The sequence below is a fragment of the Chelonoidis abingdonii genome, chromosome 16 (genome assembly GCF_003597395.2).
Source record: "Chelonoidis abingdonii isolate Lonesome George chromosome 16, CheloAbing_2.0, whole genome shotgun sequence".
NCBI lineage: Eukaryota > Metazoa > Chordata > Testudines > Testudinidae > Chelonoidis > Chelonoidis abingdonii.
In genome coordinates this window covers 11732052-11754825 of record NC_133784.1, presented here as the reverse complement: position 1 = coordinate 11754825, position 22774 = coordinate 11732052, and the positions used below count along the sequence as shown (strand labels likewise).

The 22774-nt window shown below is 46.7% G+C and overlaps 1 pseudogene; it reads left to right on the top strand.

The window, feature by feature from the left end:
- Positions 1–12491: 12491 nt before the first annotated feature.
- On the top strand, positions 12492–16416 carry LOC116823578 (olfactory receptor 5AP2-like; annotated as a pseudogene).
- The last annotated feature ends 6358 nt before the right edge of the window (positions 16417–22774 follow it).

The following is a 22774-nucleotide window of genomic DNA, read 5'->3' as shown; positions in this document are numbered from 1 at the left end:
TAGTGATTTCAGCAGGGAGTAGGGGACCTCACTACCAGTGCGATCTCTGTGTTTTCTTTCACAAGGTCTAAGACTTAGCTCCTAGACCTGCTCAGCATTAATGTCAACTCTACAAATCACCAGCAAGGACTCTCAATTTAATCATCTCTGCCATTAAACGCTAGAGAGGAGCAGCACAAATGGTCTCTGAGACTTTTTGGGCAAAGTCCACACTACCCAACACGCTACCTACTCTACCCACTCATCTTTTCTAGGATTTGGCATCCCCACTCCATGCTTAGCAAGTGAGGTTCAGGTTAGGGTCACCCCTCAGTCAGGGCAGGCTAAGCACAGTTCTGCTGCCCTTTACTTATAAAATAAAGATAATTACATTTCATTACTCCTGCATTCAAATACTAGAGTGATTTAGATCATTTTGGCAAAACAGCTCCATCCTGCTGTGCACTTCGGCAGGATCGGCATGTCTATGCAAACGTGGTCTGCTCCTGAAATCTTTTCCCCTAGTGTCTCACATGCTGTCAGGGCAGAGCTCATTCAGACCCTGCTTACAGTTGTAGTTCTCACAACTGAGCCAGGGCCAACGGAGGAGGGGCAGGCAAAAAAAGTGCTTCAAAGATACCCACAAAGCCAAAAGGAAAAAGTGCAATATTACCAAACGCATGGGAATCCCAAGCCCACAACTGACCAAAATGGAAAAGGACCTTGTGGCGAGGATCCCAGTATTTTGAGATCCAGTGCAGACACAAGGAAATGGGAAACAGGGAAAGAATGCGCCACAACCGACTGAACAATCCAGATTTGCCCCTCCCACCGGGAATGTCTGCCCCAACTGTGACAAGATCTGTGGGTCCTGGATCAGTCTCATTAACCACCTCTGGATCTGCCAGCGATAACTGTTTATCATTTTATGGAAGACAATCATCCTCGAATTCTGAGAGATCGCAGCAGTAGTGCGGCTGAGAGGTGATGAAGGCAGACATAACCGAGGCCCGATCCTCATGTATCAACATAGAATGCAGCTTCCTAGCCAACCAGAGATGAGAGAGAGCTTAGTGTTAGAGAAGATGCAAACAGTACAGAAGTCTGTATACAAGTTCCTGTGTTGCTAACCAGGTAACTTTGTTTTTCATTCCTGTGGCTGTTTTCCTGTTCCGACCTTTGTGAACGCCACCCTGGCTTATTAGCAGGAAGATTAACATAAGAATTACAGTTCAGGTAAGCATTCTTACCAGAGCTGGGCTTGAACCAGATGCCCCATTACTAACCCCTGAACTTTGGGTGTATCTGAAATCTGGATCCAGATCCAAATAGGCCTGTCTAGTGAGCAGAACCAAAACTGTGCCTCCAAACCACCCCACATGCCTGCCATCATTGTGATGTGTTTAAAATCCAGATCAGAGTCTGAATTTGGTGGTTAGGGCCCACCTCTAATTCAGTTACTGAGCTTCCAACTCGTAAATACCAAACAGTCATATGAAAACATCAATAACATCTATACTTTATGGGCCAAATCCATACTTGGAGTAACTCCACTGAAGTCAATGATGCTAAACCAGAGATGAATCTGGCCCACTATGACTTATTTGCCAGCTCAAAGAAGCAATACGTTAACAGATCAAAAATTCTTGACAGTGGACTATAAAGTTCATAGCCCCATCCTTGCCCATCACTGAGTGGGCTTCTTTGCAGAAAGGTGCCGATCTGTTGACTGTTCACAAACAGTTTCAGTTTCATTTACATTGGTTCAGGGGCCCAGCGCCTGGCTCTTTAGCGAAATACCATCAGTCATTTTGACAAAATGTTATTTTGCCTCAAAAGAAAAATCAAACTTTCAAGTTAAACTGTATCAAAAGTTTTAATATAGGTGAATGTAAGTGTGTATACACCTAGTGACAAAGAATGTGGGGCCAAACTTACAGGATGGGAGACTCTCCTGGGAAGCAGCGACTTGGGAAAAGATTTCAGGGTTATAGTGAATAATCAGCTGAACATGAGCTCCCAGTGCAATGTGATGGCAAAAGAGCTAATGCAATCCTGGGATGAATAAACAGGAGAGACTTGAGTAGGAGCAGAGATGATATTTTACCTCTGTATTTGGCACGGGGGGACTGCAGGGGCGGCTCTAGGTATTTTGCTGCCCCAAGCATGGCAGGCAGGCTGCCTTTGGCAGCTTGCCTGCGGGAGGTCCCTGGTCCCGCGGATTCGGCAGCACACCTGTGGGAGGTCCGCCGAAGCTGCGGGACCAGCGGACCCTCCACAGGCATGCCGCCGAAGGCAACCTACCTGCCGCCCTCACGGCTACCAGCAGAGCGCCCCCCGCGGCTTGCTGCCCCAAGCATGCACTTGGCGTGCTGGTGATTGGAGCTGCCCCTGGGTGACTGTTGCTGGAATCCTGTGTCCAGCTCTGGTGCCCACAATTCAAGAAAGATTTTAACTAATTGGCATTCAGAGAAGAGCCACAAAAATGTTTAAAGGCTTTGAAAACCTGCCTAATAGTGATAGACTCAAGGAGCTCTATCTAGGCTTAACAAAGAGACAGTGACTCAATCACAATCTTTATGTACTTGCATAAGGAACATAAAGTTGCAAATAGACTTTCAGATTAGAAATTCAGACTAGAAATTCAGACTAGAAATAATGTGAAAACTTTTATCAGTGAGGGTTATTAATCATTGGAATCACTTACCAAGGGCTGTGGTGCATTCTCCGTCACTGGAAATATTTGATTGTAAGATTGTATTGAAACTGAGACTCTTTGTGAATAGTGCAGGGGGTTGACGGGAACATCTGACCTGAAAAATGTTGGTAAAAATGTTTGGAGATTATTGAAGGTCTCATTTTGATACTGTTTAACTTGAAAGTGTGAATTTTGAGTCAAAAATGAAATGAAATGTTTGCCTCCCACTTGAATTTTTTTAGAGTTTTGGTTTGTGCATTTTTAGACTTTTTGTCACAGTTTGGGAAGGGGGATTTTTTTTGAAACGTCAAAAATTCTTGCTAACTGGGAAAACTACTTCCTGCTAAGCCCTTGTTGTGTCCCAGGAGAAGGCAGGGTGGAAGAGCTGTATTTGAACTCTGTTACTAAACCAAGGCTCTGGAAGGGGAGGGTTATTACGAAAACACTCTAACTGGGGAAGAAAGGAGACTGAGGCAATAGAGTGTCTGAAGTCAGACTGAGTGAGCACTGCTGCAACAATGAAGTAATACCACTTGTCCTGTGTTACATGTTGTGATGTATTTCCATAATGAAAAGAAACCCAGACTTCAGATATAAATAGGAAGAATGGCTCAAAGCATCCTTTCCAGTGCAAATACCAGCATGGCAAGAAAACTCTCTTAGGATATCCTAGCACAGTTTCCCCAGAATCATTCTAAGCAGTGGGGTGTTCCCCTTGCCCAATGAGTAGGGGCCTACCAAATTCACAGTCCATTCTGGTCAATTTCATGGCCATAGGATTTGAAAATTGGTGAATTTCATATTTTCAGATGTTTAAATTTGAAATTTCATGGTGGTGTAACCGTGGCGGACCCGACCCAAAAGGGATTTGTGGGGGTGGGGGTTTGGAAACCTGTTGTAGAGGGGTTATAGGGTTGCCACCCTCATTTCTGTGCTGCCTTCAGAGCTTCCTGTAGCTACAGGAGGTTCCCAGAGGTGGAGATAGGTCTGATCTCTCCTGTGTTGCTGGGAGCGCCCCAGCCAGGGACTCCTAGCTGCTAGTTCTGTCTGGGCTGGGGAGGGACTTGCTCTTCCCCTGCACAGCTGATCCTGTGGGGGTAGGGGGAATCATACCAACCTCCGTGTACCTCCCCCTGCTGCAGGAAGCTCTGGGGTGCATTCCCCCGCCTCCCAGAGCAGCCATGCAGGGGAAGGACAAGTCCTGTCCTTCCCCAGCCCAGCCAGGACTCAGAGCTGGGAGCCCCTGGCTGGGGCACTCCCAGCAGCACAGGGGAGATAAGATTTCACGTGGAAGGGCTTTTTTCACAGTCTGTGACATGTTTTTCACAGCTGTGAAATTGGTAGGGCCCTAAGAATGAGGTACTATGGAATTCTGGGGGATCTGCAGGAGATGTCAGCACCACCCATGTAGAAGCTCTATGCCTTTGCACTGGTTCTGGGATCTGGCTTTCTAGAAATATGCCTTCACAGTGAAAACACAGGGCCTCACCTGGGTCCATCTGCCCCAGGACTTAAAGAGGAACTCTGTGGAAAGGGTAATAGTTTGCGGCTGGCAGGAATCTCCCCTGATCATCTGTGCTGGTGAGTTTTCTGCCACTGGAGTCTGAAATCTCACAGGCTGTTCTTATGAGACTTCTACGTGGCCAACCCCTGAACTCACTGTCTACCTCTTTCCCTCAACGTGTCTTTGTTCTCTTTTGAACCCTAGCTAGGTCCAGCCATTGAACTCTAAACCCCCAGTCTGATTGTAATCTGGATCCACACTGGAATACTGAGACCTCTGCAAGAACAGGGAGAGAACAAGAGTAGGGGAGGGAAAACATGCTCATGCTGCAATCTCTTATGTTTTGCACTGGAACCATATAAGCAGACAGGGAAGGCTGGGTGATGCCAGTGAGCTGAAGGCCTGCAGCCAGGATGTGGGAAGGAAGTGTGGTAAGGGACTCTCCAAACCACTCTGTACTGTGATGCTGCATGGGGAGAGGTGGGCTGCACCAGGCAACAGGAAACCAAGCCCTCAGCATAATTATCAAGATTTGCAGAACTCCTTAGTCCCCCTAGCCAAAGGGCTGATACTCCCCACCAGGCTCAGTCCCTCAAGCCTGGTGTAGCTCAGAGAGAGGTGGGGGAAGGGGACAGTTCTGGCAAGTGTTGTGCCTTGCCTGATAAGAGAAAAGCAGTAGACACCTTCAGGCCAGCAATGGATGGGTCTGAGCCTCATACCCTGGAGAGGAAAATGTTCAAAAGCACCTAAGTCCTATTTTCAAAAGGAACTTAGAAGCTGAAAGTCAATGGGAGGTAGACTCCTAAATCACTTCAGCACCTTTGAAAACTTTACTTTGAATCCAGATTTGAGCCCTTTCAAAGTTTGAGGTGTTCAGACCCAGGGCTTTGGGCTCCTCTTTACATCAAATGCTCACAGGTTAGGTTTGACAGAGAATGCAGCATTCAGTGTGCCCTGAGCCTGATCCAAAACCCACTGGAGTCAGTGGGAGTCTTTCCTTTTACCCTTCTGAGGCTCAAGAGTGAAGCTCAAGAGTGAAGCTCAGGGTCACCAGAACCCTCCCCCCTCATTTTGGCTCAATTTGATGAGACCTTTGAGCCTATGCAATCTTTTACAAAGGATGGGAACAAAGGAGAACACTTATGTTTACAGATCTTAACTTTTGTTCCAAACGGTGTCACTTTGATTGAACTAAAGCGTAGTACAGTATGAAGTAATAATGCAAGAACTGAAAGCAATATTCACAGAATATAATCCATAATTTCATTTGTTAATATATTTCTTTTCTTTTCATTCATGCATTAAAAGCTCAGGATTTCACTTCTATTTAACACCTGTTTAAACACTACTTAACCTCTTGGCACTGCCCAAATTCAACTCCATTAAGAAAAACCAATGCTATTTATGTAGGAGTATTTGTCATTCTCTTTTATGTTAAATTGATTCCCTGCTGGGAAATGTCCCTATGGAACTGGTGGTCCCAATTAAGATGAGCATGCTGTATGTATATTATTAACTTCATATCATTTCAGGTGACAACATTTTCCATAAGCTCTATTGCTATGCCCTCTCCAGCCCATCATCCACTGCACCATAAAACAAGAAGCAGGTTGAGGTAGACAACTTCATTCACAAAAAAAGATTGTGGAAATCCTTGAGAAGGATGGCTACTTTTGTTACTATGGTTGCAGGAATTTCACTGGTGGGGATACCGTCATACAAGCCATATGCAAACCAATGAAGATTATCCTGGTTACTCTCGTACCAATCTACAAAGACCAAGCTTTCTTAAACTTTCAGATACATTTATAACTCTAGATCAGTTGAAAAGAATTGTGCTGCATTTGTTTGATGCTACCCATGTCAAGCCAGTTCTGTTGCAATGTTGGTTTCTCAGTGGAAGTGAATGACCCACAATGTTTACTCAAAATAATCAAAAACATAGATCGGCATAGGAAGCCATTTCAGTGAACAGAAGGAAACAGACAGTTTTGGAGGAATCTGACACAGGTGAGGTCATAGAACTTGGAATGTTTGACTGAGCTGATTAGGTGTATTAATTTACTATATTTAATTTTGTGCTGGTGAGATGTGCCCAAAGACAGCCATGGAGACTGAGGTTCTCCAGTTACAGAAGGAGGGACACAGTTTGGGCAGTGTCCATGCACATTTCCTCTGTGCACTAGCATGCCTTAGCCTAGATATGGACATAGGAAGGCAGTTCAGCCTCCATGCCCAGTCAACCCATATGTCCTCTGCTGCATCTTCTGTGAAAGATGCCACTTGTGATGGTGGGTTTTGTAATGTGGATATTTGACTTCTGGCTCTGGACTGAGACTCACCGGTTCATTTCACACCGGTCTCTGGGTTACTCTTTCACTTGCCTTACAGAGAAAGTATTTTAGAAATGCCTGAGAGTCCTGCAAAAATAGTCCCAGTGCATCTTTTTTAATTCTTCTGTCTGAGAAGCCTGGAGCCAGCTAGAGAGCTCGGACAATTTACAGCGGCTAAGGATCTGCCCCCACGAGTCCTACAGTCCAAACCTCTGATGGGCAGAGAAAACATATATTACTACAACTTAAATCCCCTCTAAAAATTACCTAAAGCAGCTGCTTTAGCTGGCACACATGTATCATGACTGTAGAATTCAGCATTGTCCCCTCCTTCTCTCTGGCCTTGTCAGTTGCAGTTTTGCCTCATGTGTATCCATTCAGAATGTTGCTGCAAAGACCATTCTCCTAGCCTGTCACTTTGACCACGTCACCCCCTTGTTGTATCCCTCCACTGGCTCCCCGTTCTCTATTACATCAACCATAAACCGTGGCAGTTGTCTTCACTTTTGAGGCCATTCACAACCTTTGCCCTCCCTTTCTAACCTCTCTCCTTTGCTATTGAACTGTCAGTGCTCACCACCAATGGGCCCACGATGGCAGATTCCATCGCCCCCTTGTTAAATTTCCAGACAAGTACCTTTGTCCTTTCTTCATGCTTGGGAAGTGCCCTCCACTAGGAACAGCCACAAAGCTACATTATCTTTCTTTAGATCTCTCCTTAAAGCCTATCATGCTGGTCAATATTGTTGCGTTGTTCCCTGGTACTCCCCTGGTGGTTGGTCTGTATCGATCTATTGTCTGTCATTTTATACTAAATTGTAAGCCCCATGGGGCAGGGACCATACTTTTGTTGTGTTTATATAGCACATAATATGGTGGAGTCCTGTGCTAGGCACTCCGTAATACAAACAATACATAAGCCCAGGAGAATTCTAAGAAACTTTCAAAGCTGCCCAGAAGGACCTGCAAAGCTTGTTTTACTCTGAATCTCTCCTTGGCAATGGTATAAAGCTCTCATCTAAGAGACTATTAAATGTCACGGATGCAGGAGTGATCATGCAATTATGGGGGTAGGGGTGTGTGCTAAGTTACCTCTTGGAAAATGCTAAGAGTTTGGGGACATTTGAATAAATCTTGGGAATTAATAGTATTTTACAGCACCCAGAAGTGTGCTAGCCACCTTACAAAATGGACCCTGCCCACCAAAGAGCTTGCAAACTAAAGCTGAGATTCTGCAACTGTACCCATGTGGCTGCAGGTTGATGCACATGCAGCGCCACACAGACTTCAGTACACACTCACCCTTGGTAAATCCCAAATATGCAGAGTACATGATACTAAACACTCCTTATTGTTCATTCTAGAGCATGTTATCTTAGATCCCACGAAGGAAGGCTTCCTTTGATTTATTGTCAGAGGTATGCTGGTGAAGAGTTCAATAATCCTGACTTTCTATTTTCTCTTTGCAGTCTATTTTATCCTCTGCTTTGAACACAGACAGAGACTGTAAGTTCTTCTGATGGGCTATATGGGTCCATCACAATATATACCCAGCACTTCAGAGTCTAGAGATGAGCTTAGTGTCTCAAATAATATATCTGTACATCACATTTGTTTTACAACCCCTATCAGGAGCTCAGATAGATTGAGGACAGGAGGGAAGTGCCACAGTACCCTTTTCTCTAGCAGGAATGTACGTTGGAAACTAAAGTACACAGAAGGGGGCCTCAAACCAGAACTCCCCAGACTTTGGTGTCACATCCAGATTTCACAGGTTTGAAACACAAAACGCACCAAGATCCATTCTACAGTGTGACTATCATTTAGCAAATGGTGCCATTTTTACTGGTTCTGAATATCTTCACACCCTACATCTGCACTCCTGTTAGCCCTGTGGAGCCAATACAGCTACAGGAGCAGGAGCTGGACTGAATTCTAGCTCAGCATTAGAATGGTTCACTAATTTCAAACAGCCAGGTCTTTGCGGGGTGATACAGCAAGAGGAGAAGTAAACCAGTTGGGTTTTCAGGTCCCATGGTGAGTTGGCAGTGCTCTCTTGTGACCTGTACAATGAACCAACTGGATCGAGACATTACTGAGGTCCTAATCCCGTGAAGCATTTATGCCCATACATAACTGCAAGCCACTGTGAAGATGGCAGTGACCAGGCCAGACAGCCCGTCAGCTGGGGGCTGACCTTGACCATCAAGAACATTCTGACTTCTCCGGTCTGCCTTTTGGCTTGGACAGCTTTGAGCAGAGAGTGAGAATTCTCATCCAAAATAACTAGTTCACATCTAACCTGGAGGAAGTCTATTGTTGGATCCGGACGGCAACCTTCATTCACGTCTCCAGAACGAATGACATGAGGCTGAAGGCTCAGCTGAGGGACCTGGACTTTACAAAGTACAAGGTCCTCTTGGAGCACAGAACTTATGAGCATCTGTGCTTCCAGGCCTACCAGCCAATCACAACCTCAGTCTGCATTGCTGCCAAGAAACCCCAAACCTGGCCAGATTTCATGGAGACAGATCTGAAGCATCTGGAAAGGTTTCTTAGGACACTGGAGCAGAGAGAGTCCTGCAGTTTCATCCGATCCAGAAGCACCTACTCAGAATACCCCAGGTGATCAGGCATATCTTTATTCTGGTTATTACTGAGAAGATGGGTAACAAACCAAGCAGCCAGCGACTGGTTTACTCTAGAGGTTCCACCTCCCCTGGGTTTGTTCATTAGAATTGATATACGTTTGGCTTGAAAGTTTATTAATTTAATTATTTAGTCTACATATTTAATGAAAATAAATGAATAACATGACAGTGCTGACATTGTTATACACAATACACTGTCACAGAGTATCACGTTATAATTTAGAATTTATTTTTCCATGGGGAAGGGAAGCAGACCGGGTTGAGTCAGTGGCGGTTCGGGTTTGGCTGGGGAATGCAATGGGAGCAGATTGGGTTCGGTCACTAGGAGGATCGGCTTTGGCTGGGGAGGGGAAGGGAAGCAGACCGGATTCAGACAGTGACAGTTCAAATTTGGCTGGGAGGAGAAGGAAGCTGACTGGGTTCAGGTCAGTGGGGGATTGGGTTTGTCTGGGGACCAGAAGGGAAGCAGACTGGGTTGAGTCAGTGGGGTATTGGGTTTGGTGGAGAGAGGAAGCAGACTGGGTTTGGTCAGTGGGGGTTTGGGTTTGGCTGGGGAGTGCAAGGGGAGCAGACCGGGTTCGGTCACTGGGAGGATCTAGTTTCGCTGGGGAGGGGAAGGGAAGCTGACCGGGTTTGGGTGTGGAGGGGGCGGCGTACGGGATAGGATTTAAAGAGCCGTAAGGTGAAATGGGCACTATCTTCTCCAGTCCCTGGCATGTAGCAGCAGTGGGCCAAGTGCACTTGCAACAGGGGAATGGGAGAGTGTGGCCTGCTTTGCCTTCACAAGTCCATCCTGCTCTCGCTCCAGCAGGGGAGCGTGGGGGGCAAGCAGGATTAGACTCATAAACTCATAGGTCAGAAGGGACCAATATGATCATCTAGTCTGACCTCCTGCACAAGGCAGGCCACAGAACCCTACCCATCCACTTTTATAACAACCCCTAACCCATGACTGAGTTATTGAAGTCCTCAAAATTGTGGTTTGAAGACCTCAAGCTGCAGAGAATCCACCAGCAAGCGACCCATGCCCCACGCTGCAGAGGAAGGCGAAAAACCTCCAGGGCCTCTGCCAATCCGCCCTGGAGGAAAATTCCTTCCCGACCCCAAATATGGCGATCAGCTAAACCCTGAGCATGTGGGCAAGACTCACCAGCCAGCACCCAAGAAAGAATTCTCTGCAGTAACTCAGTTCCCATCCCATCCAACATCCCCTCACAGACCATTGAGCAGACTTATCTGCTGATAATCCAAGATCAATTGCCCAAATTAAACTATCCCATCATAACATCCCCTCCATATACTTATCAAGCTTAGTCTTAAAGCCAGATAAGTCTTTTGCCCCCACTACTTCCCTCGGAAGGCTGTTCCAGAACTTCACTCCCCTAATGGTTAGAAACCTTCGTCTAATTTCAAGTCTAAACTTCCTAATATCCAGTTTGTACCCATTCGTCCTCGTGCCTACATTATTACTAAACTTAAATAATTCCTCTCCCTCCCTAACGTTAATCCCCCTGATATATTTATATAGAGCAAGCATATCCCCCCGGAGCCTTCTTTTGGCCAGGCTAAACAAGCCAAGCTCTTTGAGTCTCCTTTCATAAGGCAGATTTTCCATTCCTCGGATCATCCTAGTAGCCCGTCTCTGAACCTGTTCCAGTTTGAATTCATCCTTCTTAAACATGGGACACCAGAACTGCACACAATATTCCAGGTGGGGTCTCACCAGCGCCTTATATAACGGTACTAACACCTCCTTATCCTTGCTGGAAATACCTCGCCTGATGCACCCTAAAACCGCATTTGCTTTTTTAACGGCCATATCGCATTGGCATCTCATAGTCATCCTGCGATCATCTAATACTCCAAGGTCCTTCTCCTCCTCTGTTGTTTCCAACTGATGCGTCCCCAATGTATATCTAAAATTCTTATTATTAATCCCTAAGTGCATGACCTTGCACTTTTCACTATTATATTTCATCCTATTACTATTACTCCAGTTTACAAGGTGGTCCAGATCTTCCTGTATAGTATCCCGGTCCTTCTCCGTGTTAGCAATACCCCCCAGCTTTGTGTCATCCGCAAACTTTATTAGCACATTCCCGCTCTTTGTGCCAAGGTCAGTAATAAAAAGGTTAAATAAGATCGGTCCCAAAACCGATCCTTGAGGGACTCCACTAGTAACCTCCTTCCAGCCTGACAGTTCACCCTTCAGTACGACCCGCTGGAGTCTCCCCTTTAACCAGTTCCTTATCCACCTTACAACTTTCATATTCATCCCCATCTTTTCCAATTTAACTAACAGTTCCCCATGCGGAACCGTGTCAAACGCCTTACTGAAATCGAGGTAAATTAGATCTACCGCATTTCCTTTGTCTAAGTAATCCGTCACCTTCTCAAAGAAGGAGATCAGGTTGGTTTGGCACGATCTACCTTTAGTAAATCCATGTTGCAACTCGTCCCAATTACCATTGACCTCAATGTCCTTAACTACTTTCTCCCTTAAAATTTTTTCCAAGACCTTACACACTACAGACGTCAAGCTAACAGGCCTATAATTACCCGGATCACTTTTATTCCCTTTCTTAAAAATAGGAACTACGTTAGCAATTCTCCAGTCGTACGGTACAACCCCCGAGTTTACCGATTGCTTAAAAATTCTCGCTAACGGGCTCGCAATTTCACGCGCCAGTTCCTTTAATATCCTCGGATGGAGATTGTCCGGGCCCTCCGATTTTGTCCCATTAAGCTGTTCAAGTTTGGCCTCTACCTCAGATGCGGTAATATCCACCTCCATATCCACATTCCCGTTTGTCATCCCTCCATCGTCCCTAAACTCCTCACTAGTCTTATTAAAGACTGAGGCAAAGTACTTATTTAGATATTGGGCCATGCCTAGGTTATCCTTAACCTCCATTCCATCCTCAGTGTATAGCGGCCCTAACACCACAGCAAGGTAGAAAACTGGGGTCCAGGGAGGTGGGTTAAAGCGGCTTAGCCACCCCTCCATGCAAGAAAGCCTGCAGAGCTGCCAGCTGCAGCCTCCTTCCCTTCTCTCCCCAGAGAGCAGGGCGTCTGCCCTGAAAATCCTGCAGCCCGCTCTCCGAGCATGCCATGTGCAAGCCAGCCCTGCTTGCACCACACTGACAGCACAGCTCAGCCCCAGTGGAGGGGTCTTACACTTCCCACTGCAAGCTGCTCCACTCTCCTTCTGGCTGCTGCTGTGCAATCTACAAGACAGAGGAGCTAGTACTATAATAATGTGCCTACCAACACAGCAATCTGTACAATTATCGATTCACAATCAAAGGACTTCGCTGGCTTTCTAAATGGCAGGAGTGGGAGAGCAATTCATTGGCAGCGTGATTCTTATCACCTCCCTATAGTCTGCACTTTAATCAAAGGACTTCCCTAATCGCTGCCTGTCTAAATGGCAGGAGAGCAATTCATTGAGAGTGTGGTTCTTATCTACGTCCTCCCTACAATCTGAGATCTGCAGCCTGCGTCTTGATTGCTATCTGGTCCTATTTTTAGGCACCACTTTTCGGTGCACCCCCAAATCTCAGCGCCTTAGGCAGCCGCCTAGTTTGCCCAGTGCTTGCACCAGCACTGACGACTACACTTGGAGCTAAGGGTGTGATTCATAACTCACGCAAACACTCTCCCGGTAGCACTCATTGAGCTAGCATGCTAAAAATGGTGTAGCTGCAGTAACATGAGCAGCAGCGAGTGGTGGCATGGGCTAGCTGCCCCAAGTACATATCCACTGGGTACGGGTAGGTTTGTGCATGGGCTTGCCACCCTGAGCAATTATCAGTCATGGCCATTAAGGATGCCATGGCCCTTTTCTGCAAGGATGTGGCTGTTAGTTCTGAAGACTTGGCCAGCATCATATCTGGATAGCTACATTCAGCTTGTTTAAACACTGCTGCAGTTTCAGTGGGATACCATCATCTAGGTTTACTTGTGCAGCAGGCTGGAACTGTTGACTTCTTGAGGTCCCTTCCAGCCCCACATTTCTATAATTCTGTGATTCTTCACTGGAGTCTCAAATCGTTGTATAATGTTGCTGTGCTCTGTTAAACAGTCACCGTGCCCTGACGTGGTGTCCAAAGTGGTTCCTGCACTTTGTGAAATGCACTGGGATCCTTTGGGATGAAAGGAGCTATGTTAACATCAGAACATTCTAGCTGAGAGGCAGCATGTCTGGGGCTTCTTCCAAGCCCAGGGAAATGGTATGCAAGTGCTGGCACAAAAGGAAAGGAGCGTTTGGTGATGACTATCCTACATCAGTTCTTCCAAAAGCTGATCTACCACCTGCTAAGTGAGGCTAGGAATCTCATGGCACCTCTGCTTTTCAGCACCCCTGGCACATGTATCGGTGTTATCCATCTGGGAAACAAGTTGGTCTCAGATGATCGAGACTCATGGAGGCAATTAAAGGTCACGTCCCCAGATCTAACCATTAAGACACATCTGCAGCAAACTCTAAGAGCATGATTGTCTGGGGAAATGACTCCTTCTGGCGATATGCTGATCTACGAATCCAAACCAACATCCTGTAGGCTAGCTCTGCAAACAGAGACTGCGACAGCTTTCAAGAGGTAACCAGAACAGTGGAGCTGTGTGAGCCTGCAGAAGTCCCACTGCTGTACATGTCTCCCTTTCACATGCTGGGAGATGGGAAACTGCTCTTGGCCTTCCTGCTGACGAAGAGGAATCAGCTCACGCTGTCCAATATCGTGAGCCACTCCAGACAGGTTGATGAGCTCCATCAACCTCAACAGAGCTACCGTGATTGACATCGACTGACAATCTGGCCCATTGTGCTTGCATGTGCTAAGTTAGGGTGTACTCTGTGCAAAGGAAAAAGACAATAGTAAGATCAAAACACCCTATTGGTTGCAAAGAATCAAGTTGTAGGGGATTTTTCTAAAAATGTGGTTAATTTCTTTGAACGTAAAATGTTTTCATTTAAAATTCCTTAGAGAGGGATTTGTGCTGGTGAACTATTCCTAATCAACAACCCTGGCAAGAGAAGTTCTCTCTTTAAAGACACTGCAGTATGGAACTGGCTGCACTGGCTTCCCCAACACACCATTTTCTGCCCCTGTGGAAGGTCTTTCAGGTTCAGAGTGGATTCACACTCATAATACAATGAAAGTAAATAGCTCTTATAGGTTTCAGATTTATTGGCAACTTGACGTGGAAGAACATGCAAATGGGGACCCATAAGGCTTCTAAGGGAAACATGTGCTTGGATGTGGTTTGACCTGCACTTCCCAATGTGTCTCGTTGTGACTCTCTAGGTGGATGTGAGGTGTGTATTCAGTGTGAAACTCTTAATGTCTCTGCTTCCAAAATATCTTCTGAGAAGGACAGGACGGTCCTCCAACTTTCTCCAATAATTCTGAATAAGCAAGAGAGATTAACATCTCTACGGTGTATAGGAAGATCAGCTACTGCAAGGTGAGCATGGGATAGGTAGACTGCTCCACAGATGTTTTACTTGGTGTTTAATAGCGTCCTTTCCTCTTGAGGTGGAAGCTTGTCCAAGCTCACTTGCTGCCTCCAGTTTCCAGTTTTAAGCTGATGTGAGGGGCCAGAGCAGGGGTGAGGATCCCACCCATAGTTTTCATTCAGTCTCCCTTTGCTTGATTCTTCTGTTCATTCATATATCCAGAGTTAATATACACTTCCTCTCTGTGAATATTATTCGTACTAATTTCAGCATGAATGGTGTTTATTTAATTTAATCAGAGACTTTATTCTAAATTGAGAGGTTGAATTGACTTGTAAAATAGCATGGTTCCTAATAAATGGTTTAACTATGGAAGGATGCTAGACTTCTAATATAAGGCTGATTTTCAACCACTCCATGCACTTCCGTACTGTAAGTCAGATTGTTGCAGCAATGTCTGGCTATTTATTTCCATATCAGTTAAGTTATATTTACAATTGCCAGACTTGCAATAGGTATTTCAAAAGTACTGACCTGGAGATATATCTGCAATTGTCGATAGGTTCCAAGCTAGCTGACTTTTGAAATGCTGAAATGCATAGCAAATTCTTTTACATAATTTTTCTTCCCGTTTGCCTTTGTTTTGTTTTATTTTATTTTATTTTATTTTATTTTAAGGAAGAAAAAACTTGGGAATTCCCCAGTGACATGAAACTTTATTAAGAGAAATTAACATCACACAGTAGGCATGATATAACTTGGCTTGTCTATCTTGACTTGCTTCTGTGTGTCTAGATGGTGGCATCCACCTTCCACCTCAACTTGGCTCTTCTTCAATAATAAGTATCATCTTTGATTTCTTATTTAAGTATCCCCCAGCAGCATAGACCATATCTGGAAAAAATAATGCAGGGAAATCACACTGGGGTGACTGAGTTCATCCTCCTAGGATTCACAGACAGTCCACAGCTACAAACCATCCTCTTTGTGGTGTTTTTGGTTATCTACATTGTCACTCTGGGATGATTGCATTAATCATGGCTGAGTCCCAGCTACACACCCCCATGTACTTTTTCCTTCTCAACTTGTCCTTTATAGATACTGTTTACTCCTCTGTTATTGCCCCCCGGGCTCTGGTGAACTTCTTAGCAGAGTGTAAACCCATTTCCTTTGCTGATTGCGCCATGTAATTTTTCTTTCTCTCTCTTTGTGCAAATGCTGAGGTCTTGCTTCTGGCCGTGATGGCATATGATCGATTCATAGCTATATGCAAACCGCTGCTGTATACGATTATCATGTCAGGGAAAGTCTGCGTCCAGCTGGTAGCTGCATCATACTTCTACGCCTGTGCCAATGCCATTGTGCACACAGGCTCTTTGTTCAGCCGGTCCTTCTGTGGTCCCAACATCATCGATCACTTTTTCTGTGACATCCGCCCACTCCAGAAGCTCTCCTGCTCCAGCACGCACATGGATAGCAGAGTGCATTTCATCTTTGCTGCTGTAAATGCATTGAGTACTGTCCTGACCATCCTCATCTCCTACATTTATATTATAATCAACATCTTGAGAATCCGGTCTACGGAAGGCAGGCGCAAAGCCTTCTCCACCTGCGCCTCCCACTTAATGTCTGTCAGCATATTCTATGGGACTCTGTTCTTCATGTATTTATGGCCCACATCCGGCAACTCATCTGATCAGGACAAAGTAGTGTCCGTGGTCTACACCCCTGTGATCCCCAAGCTGAACCCCCTGATCTACAGCCTGAGGAACAAGGAGGTGAAACACCCCTGAGAAAAGTGATATACCGGACAATGAATGATTCTTTAGTGGTTGGATGATGATCATAGAATCATAGGATGGGCAGTGACCTCGAGAGGCCATCTAGTCCAATCAAGGCAGGACTAATTATTATTATTAACATTAAATCCTATTAACATGTTGATTTAATCGTCAATAAAGCTGGGGCAGGATCAAGTTTCTACTGTCATTGATGAAGTTTGTACCATTCCCTGTTTCTTTCCTGTGTAATCGACAGACAAGTGTGTGCTGTCATTTCTGTGTCCCTTTCTGCAAAAAGATCTGAGCTGTTACAGCCCCCAGCCATGGAGCTTTACCTCAAGCTGTCAAAGCTCATGCTTCTGGCTCTTCAGTTCTCCAGTTCAGTCCCTTGGGAGTCACGCCAGGAGCTGTCACTTATGGCAACAAGCCAACTAGAGGGTGTACTGCTCTATTGTGCCCTCAGCGAGGGGGTCAGCACATCAAGCTGCTGTACGTGTTATGTGTAGGTAACAGCAGGAGGGTTCCAGGCATTCGGCTACTCCGTGGGCCTCATTTTCCTCTCACTTCCACCAGTCAAAATCAGGTTTTGCCTTTTTCCTGATTTTTTGTTTTGTTTACCAAAATCAATGGGGTTCTGCCAAACAAGGCCTTGGTAATTCCCTGCAAAGTCTGGAATTGATTGTCTGTGGGGCCAACCAATCACATCGTACAAGCTAAAGCTTAGGGGATCTCTTAAGGAACCAGCAGGATTGTCCTGATGAAAGCAAGTGGGGAGAAGGGCTTGGATGCAACCTCAGTCCCTGACCCAGAATGCCCTGCCTTCCTAGAGCACCTCCCTTCTGAGGAGCTCAAAGCACTTCACAGACCTGAGGAATTTACCCTTCTGTCTGCCCTGGGCCAACAGGAGACAAAGGAGAATATATTTCATGACAGTCGGGTCCTGCTGCCTTCATCCCCTTCCACTTCCACTCCTCTGTCCCAGACCTCCCCTACCCTTGTAGCCTTCATGTTGCCCTATAGTCTGCCTACACAATGAGGAGCAGGGGGGACAAAGGGGCAGGGAGTTCAGGTGGCGGGGTAAAGAACAGGATGGGGGATTTAGGAGAGGGCTATGGAGGGGGACGGCACAGATTACATGGGTAGGGAGGGGGAATTCCAGAGGGTCGAGAGAAGCAGATTTGAGAAAAGGTTGTTGGGAAGGGAAGGGGCAGGAGGCAGGATTCAGGAAGTTGAGGGGAAGGGCCCTGTGGGATGGGGGAGATTGGGAGGGATCAGAGTGGGGAAGAGAGTTCAGAAGGCAGCAGACGTAGGGAAGTCAAGAGGAGGTTGGGAAGGAGAGGGGAAAATGTACATGGTGAAGGAGCAGCTCAAGGTTCATGAGGGAATTTAGTGAAGGGGTTTTCATGGGGGGTGGCACTTCTCAGGCCTTTCCCAGGCCCCCGGCTCTGGCAGCTGCCACTCTCCCATCAGCACCAGCTGGCCCCTCTGCCCTGGGCAGCGAGCTCTCAGGATAGGACTGTTTGCTCTGCAGCCTCAGCCCCCTCCCCGGGGGAGCTGTTTCCTCATTCCAGTCAGGCAGAGCAGTTCTCAGCTGACAGGACAAAGGGTGCAACCAGCGAATAAGCATCCGTGAAAGGACTGGGTTGCTACCTGCTCTAGGGTGGGGGGACATTGCAGCCACTGGAGGTGGCAATAGACCAGTGAGTTTGGGTCAGTCCCATTCCCTTCCCTTGTGATGCCTCCCAGAGATACCCAGGTCTGTGTGACACTTCATTAAAACCTGCCCTTCGCGTGCCAGGGGTCACTCCCCTCTAGGCCTCTGCAGGTCTTGATCTCTCGGTATAGGTTAGTGATATGCAAACACCAACCCTCGAGCATCACCCTGGAGTGTCCAGCCCCTGAACCACCAGACATGCAGAGTTACTAGACCCAGTGTTCCCAAACTGCATCGTACCAATTATACCACACTACACAGCTCCATTTAATACACCGCACTCACATTTCTTCACACAGAAAGCAAGTATGTTTATTTAACACAGGGATTCAAATGATAACAAGTAGAACTATTAGAAACAAAGTGTTGCATATAAAATAAAATCATGACATGCATACTCGAGCCTAAACCTGTTTAATAGGACATTGTCCTGTCATAAGAGCAAAAGCCCCAAATCCTTGTTTGCTGTGATCTTCTATTCATGAGACAAGCACACAGTCCTCTTGTCTCCTCAGTGGGAAGATGCAGAGTTTGTCTATTTATCTACAGTTATAGTCCAAAACTCCATTGTGTGCACTTGTAGGATAACTCTCGCTGCTTGTCTTTTCCTGTCCAGGACACTCTGCAAGTACTTGATTAACATTTTGCTCAGACTGTAAATGGTGCCCATTGTGAACCATACAATCCTCAGTGTACATTTAGATAGACCAATAAACATCTCTTGTCTGAAAGAAATCTGTTTTCACGTTTTCTCACCAGTTCCAAGTCACAGACCTTAAGAACATAATTTTCAGTCTATATACATAACCCCTTACATGTTATCGGTACATACATTTTGCAATGATTAAGATGACCAGTGTGATACAGGCTTTCAATAGAGGCCTGGCATGACACTCTTTGGTGAACTAGTATGTAGATACCAGGCCCAGGGGATCCTGGAAATCCTAATGCATCCCTGTGTCTTCTGCCAGTTGGCACCAAGAAGCCCCTGGGTCACATACCCCCATCTGTGTCCCAGTAACACTCATGCTACTGACTGGGGAGACCCCTAGAGTAGGAGACACTGGGATAAAGGAGAGCAAGGATCAGGGTGGAGAGCACTGAGTCCCAACCCCCCAGGGTCTCCCATTTACTCTGTAGGGACAGCTCTGCACTGGTGCTGCAGGAGCCCAGGATGAGAGCTGAGGTGTCCTCTACGGGTTCAGGCAGGGGTTCATTCACTGCAGGGAGTCAGGGTGTCCACAAGGCACTAAGTGCTGTCCAGGGTATTTATTAACCATCCAGGAGAAAGGGACCAAGAGACATATGGGGATTTGCCAATAATTCTGTTTTTTGGGAGGGGGCATTGTGGCGAGGCTCTAGGGAAAGATGATTACTGGGTAGTGCGGTGGCAAGGGCTATTTGGTGCAGATGAACATGAGGGGAAGCCCCTGGGGAAAGACACGGAACAGAGAGTGACACTAAAATATCAGGGACAGAGCTAGCAATACCCAGAGGGGATGGGAAGAGGGAGGGGTGTTGCCCTGGGGACACTAGAGGGAGCCACTTTCCCATCCAGCCACCATCTCAGGCCAGCAATTGAGAAAGGACATGGGTAGGGACAGGGCCATCTCTAGTCATTGTGGTGCCCTACGCAGCCCCCCTGCGGGAGGGGCCTTGCCCCAGGCCTCTGTGGGGTGGGGTGTCCACAGGCCTCTGCAAGGGGGAGGGGAGGCTCCACCCAAGGTCTGTGGGGGGCAGGAGCAGGCTTGTGGGGTTGGAGGGAAACCACCCCCCAGCATGAGCCGGCAGCACAGAGTGGGCTGGGGCTGGATCGTTCCAATTCCCACTGCCGGGTGAATGCACAGTAAGCCCAACCCCTGCTGCAGTCCCCCGGGACATAGCTCAGGGGAAGGGGTGGAGTGGGGACAGGGCTGGGGCAGAGCAGGGGTGGGAACGGGCGGAGCAAGGGTGGGGCAGGTTTCCTGGATGGCTCAGCCAGTTGGGGGATCAGGCTGGCCGCTGGAGCAGCATGCAGCTGCATAGGGCAGCAGAAAATTTGGAGCAATTTGGTACCCCAAATTTCCTGGTGCCCTACACAGCTGCATATTCTGCATATGGGTAAGGCCCTGGGTAGGGAGAGCAGAAGGGGTCCTGGGCTGGGGTGACTGCAGAGAGTTTGGGCCAGAAATGTTATTATTGATGATTTTTCTCTCTACACATTTCAATCAATGTCTCTATTTTTCTTTTATTTAATCCTCTTATTTCCTCTTTAACCGTAGAAAATCTTCCTTCTGGGGCTAGGGTTTAGCTGCATCCCTTGGGGACTGTTCCAGCAACTCAAAAGAGACCTTCTATTAACTGTGGTAACTATAGCCAACCGAACATTCCATAAGAGATAAAAAGTATCTTTTCCCCAATTTTTATCCCATTTCTCACATCCCATTCCCTTAACTTGCTGTCAGTCTTTGAAACACTCTAAGGGTATGTCTATACTACTCGCCGGATCGGTGGGCAGCGATCGATCCAGCGGGGGGCGATTTATCGCTTCTAGTCTAGACATAATAAATCAACCCCTGAGCGCTCTCCCATTGACTCCTGTACTCCACCGTCATGAGAGGTGCAGGCAGAGTCAACAGGGGAGCAGCAGCAGTCGACTCACTGCAGTGAAGACACCGCGGCGAGTAGGTCTAAGTACATGGACTTCAGCTACATTATTCACATAGCTGAAGTTGCATAACTTATATCAATTCCCCCCACCTCAGTGTAGACCGGGCCTGACATAGTAAGTGGCTGAACTTGGGGTCTGGGGAAAGTTTAACATGATCCTGGATGCATAGGCTCCGACTCCATGGGAACTTTGGGGAGGGAGTGGAATGGGGATGGGGCAGGGGTGGGGCCTCAGGGAAGGGGTGGAGTGGGGGTGGGGACAAGCGAGGGGTCGAGCACCAGGGGTGAAAGTAACTTATAGGACTTACCGGTACTGCGGGAAGTCATGAGGGGGCGTGGCCTCAACCGGAAGAGGTGTGGCCTCAACTGGAAGAGGCGTGGCCTCAAGATTTAAATGCCATGGGACATGAGCTGTGGCTGAGAGCCCCAGGGGCTTTAAATCAACCCGAAGCTCTCAGCTGCAGAGGTGGCTGGGGGCCCCCGGGGCTCACCGGCAAATTAAAGTGCCCAGGGCTCTGACCTCTGGCAGCTGGAGCTGCGGGCAGGATTTAAAGGGCCCAGAACTCCTGCAGCTGCGGGGAACCTTGAGCCTTGCTGGGCTGGGGCCGGGATTTAAAGGGCCCGGAGCTCCTGCCGCTGTGGGGAGCTCTGAGCCCTTTAAATCCGTTCCCAGCCCAGCTGCTGGAGCTGAGGGCGGGATTCAAAGGGCTCTGGGCTGCCCGCAGCTGCAGGAGCTCTGAGCCTTTAAATCCTGGTCCCAGCCCAGCCGCTGGAGCCGTGGGCGGGATTTAAAGGGCTCTGGGCTGCCTCCTGTGGCGGGGAGCCCAGAGTCCTTTAAATCCCCACCGCGGAACCTGGTGCAGTCCGGCACGGTGTGCTGGCTCTTGCCAGTATGCTATACTGGACCGTACCGGCTTACTTTCACCTCTGTCGAGCAAGCACCCGACAGGGGGAAGTCGGCGCCTATGCTGAGATGTATAAACAAAGAAGTATCAAGGAGGATTAGGGAGATATTACTTCTGTATATGCCAATGGTGAGATCATTACTGGGATATTGGGTCCATAGTTTAAAAAAAAGAGTGTTTGGAAAATTGGAGAGGTTTCAGAGAAGATCTGCAAGAATGATTCAAGGTTTGAAAAAACCTGCTTTATACTGTGACACTTGGAGCTCAATGCATTTACTTAACAAAAAGAAGGTTGATCATGATCTATAACTACTAAGGAAAAAAATAACAGATAGGAGAAGCCTCTTGAGTCTAGCAAACAAATATAGAACAAGATCCAATATCTGGAAATTGAAGTTAAATTTATTTTTAATTGAAAATAAAATTCAGCTTTTACAGTCAGGGTAACTGACCTGGAACAGCTTCCGAAGTGAATTGGTAAATTCATCATTATTTGAGGTCTTTAAATTGCACTTGGATTTCCTTCTAAAATATCTGCTCCTCTTAGTTCAACCACAAATTACTTGGCTTGATAATGAGCTGCTTCTTACCAACTATGGATGAATAATTTCCTCCGCAGCAGGAATTCTTGGATGGAATTCTCTGGCCAGGTGTTATGCTGAAAGCCAGACTAGTAGATGATTATTCTGGTTGCTGCTGGCCTTGAAATCTAATAATTTGTTAGGAAGAAACTTCTGTTGTTCCACAATTGTCCATTCGGGGTTCCTTGAACCTTCTTATGGAGTATCTGGTATTGGCCACTCTCAGAGACAGGATAGTAGACTAAATGGTCCTCTTTGCTCTGGTCAAGTGTGGCAGTTCTTATGTTCCTAGCAGTAATTGTACAGCAGCCAGACTGTAATTGTGTCATAAGTTGTCATGTGACATGAAAAGTCAGAAACCTGTCAGTTCCACTTAGAAGTTATGAAGTGAACATGAGGTTATGAGACTTAAAAAAAATACAATACAGAATATTTTTAACATGCCATTTTTTAAAATTAAGGAAAGTTTTAAAACATTTAAATATATGTACATTCCATTCCAACAGGCTCTCACCATGTTT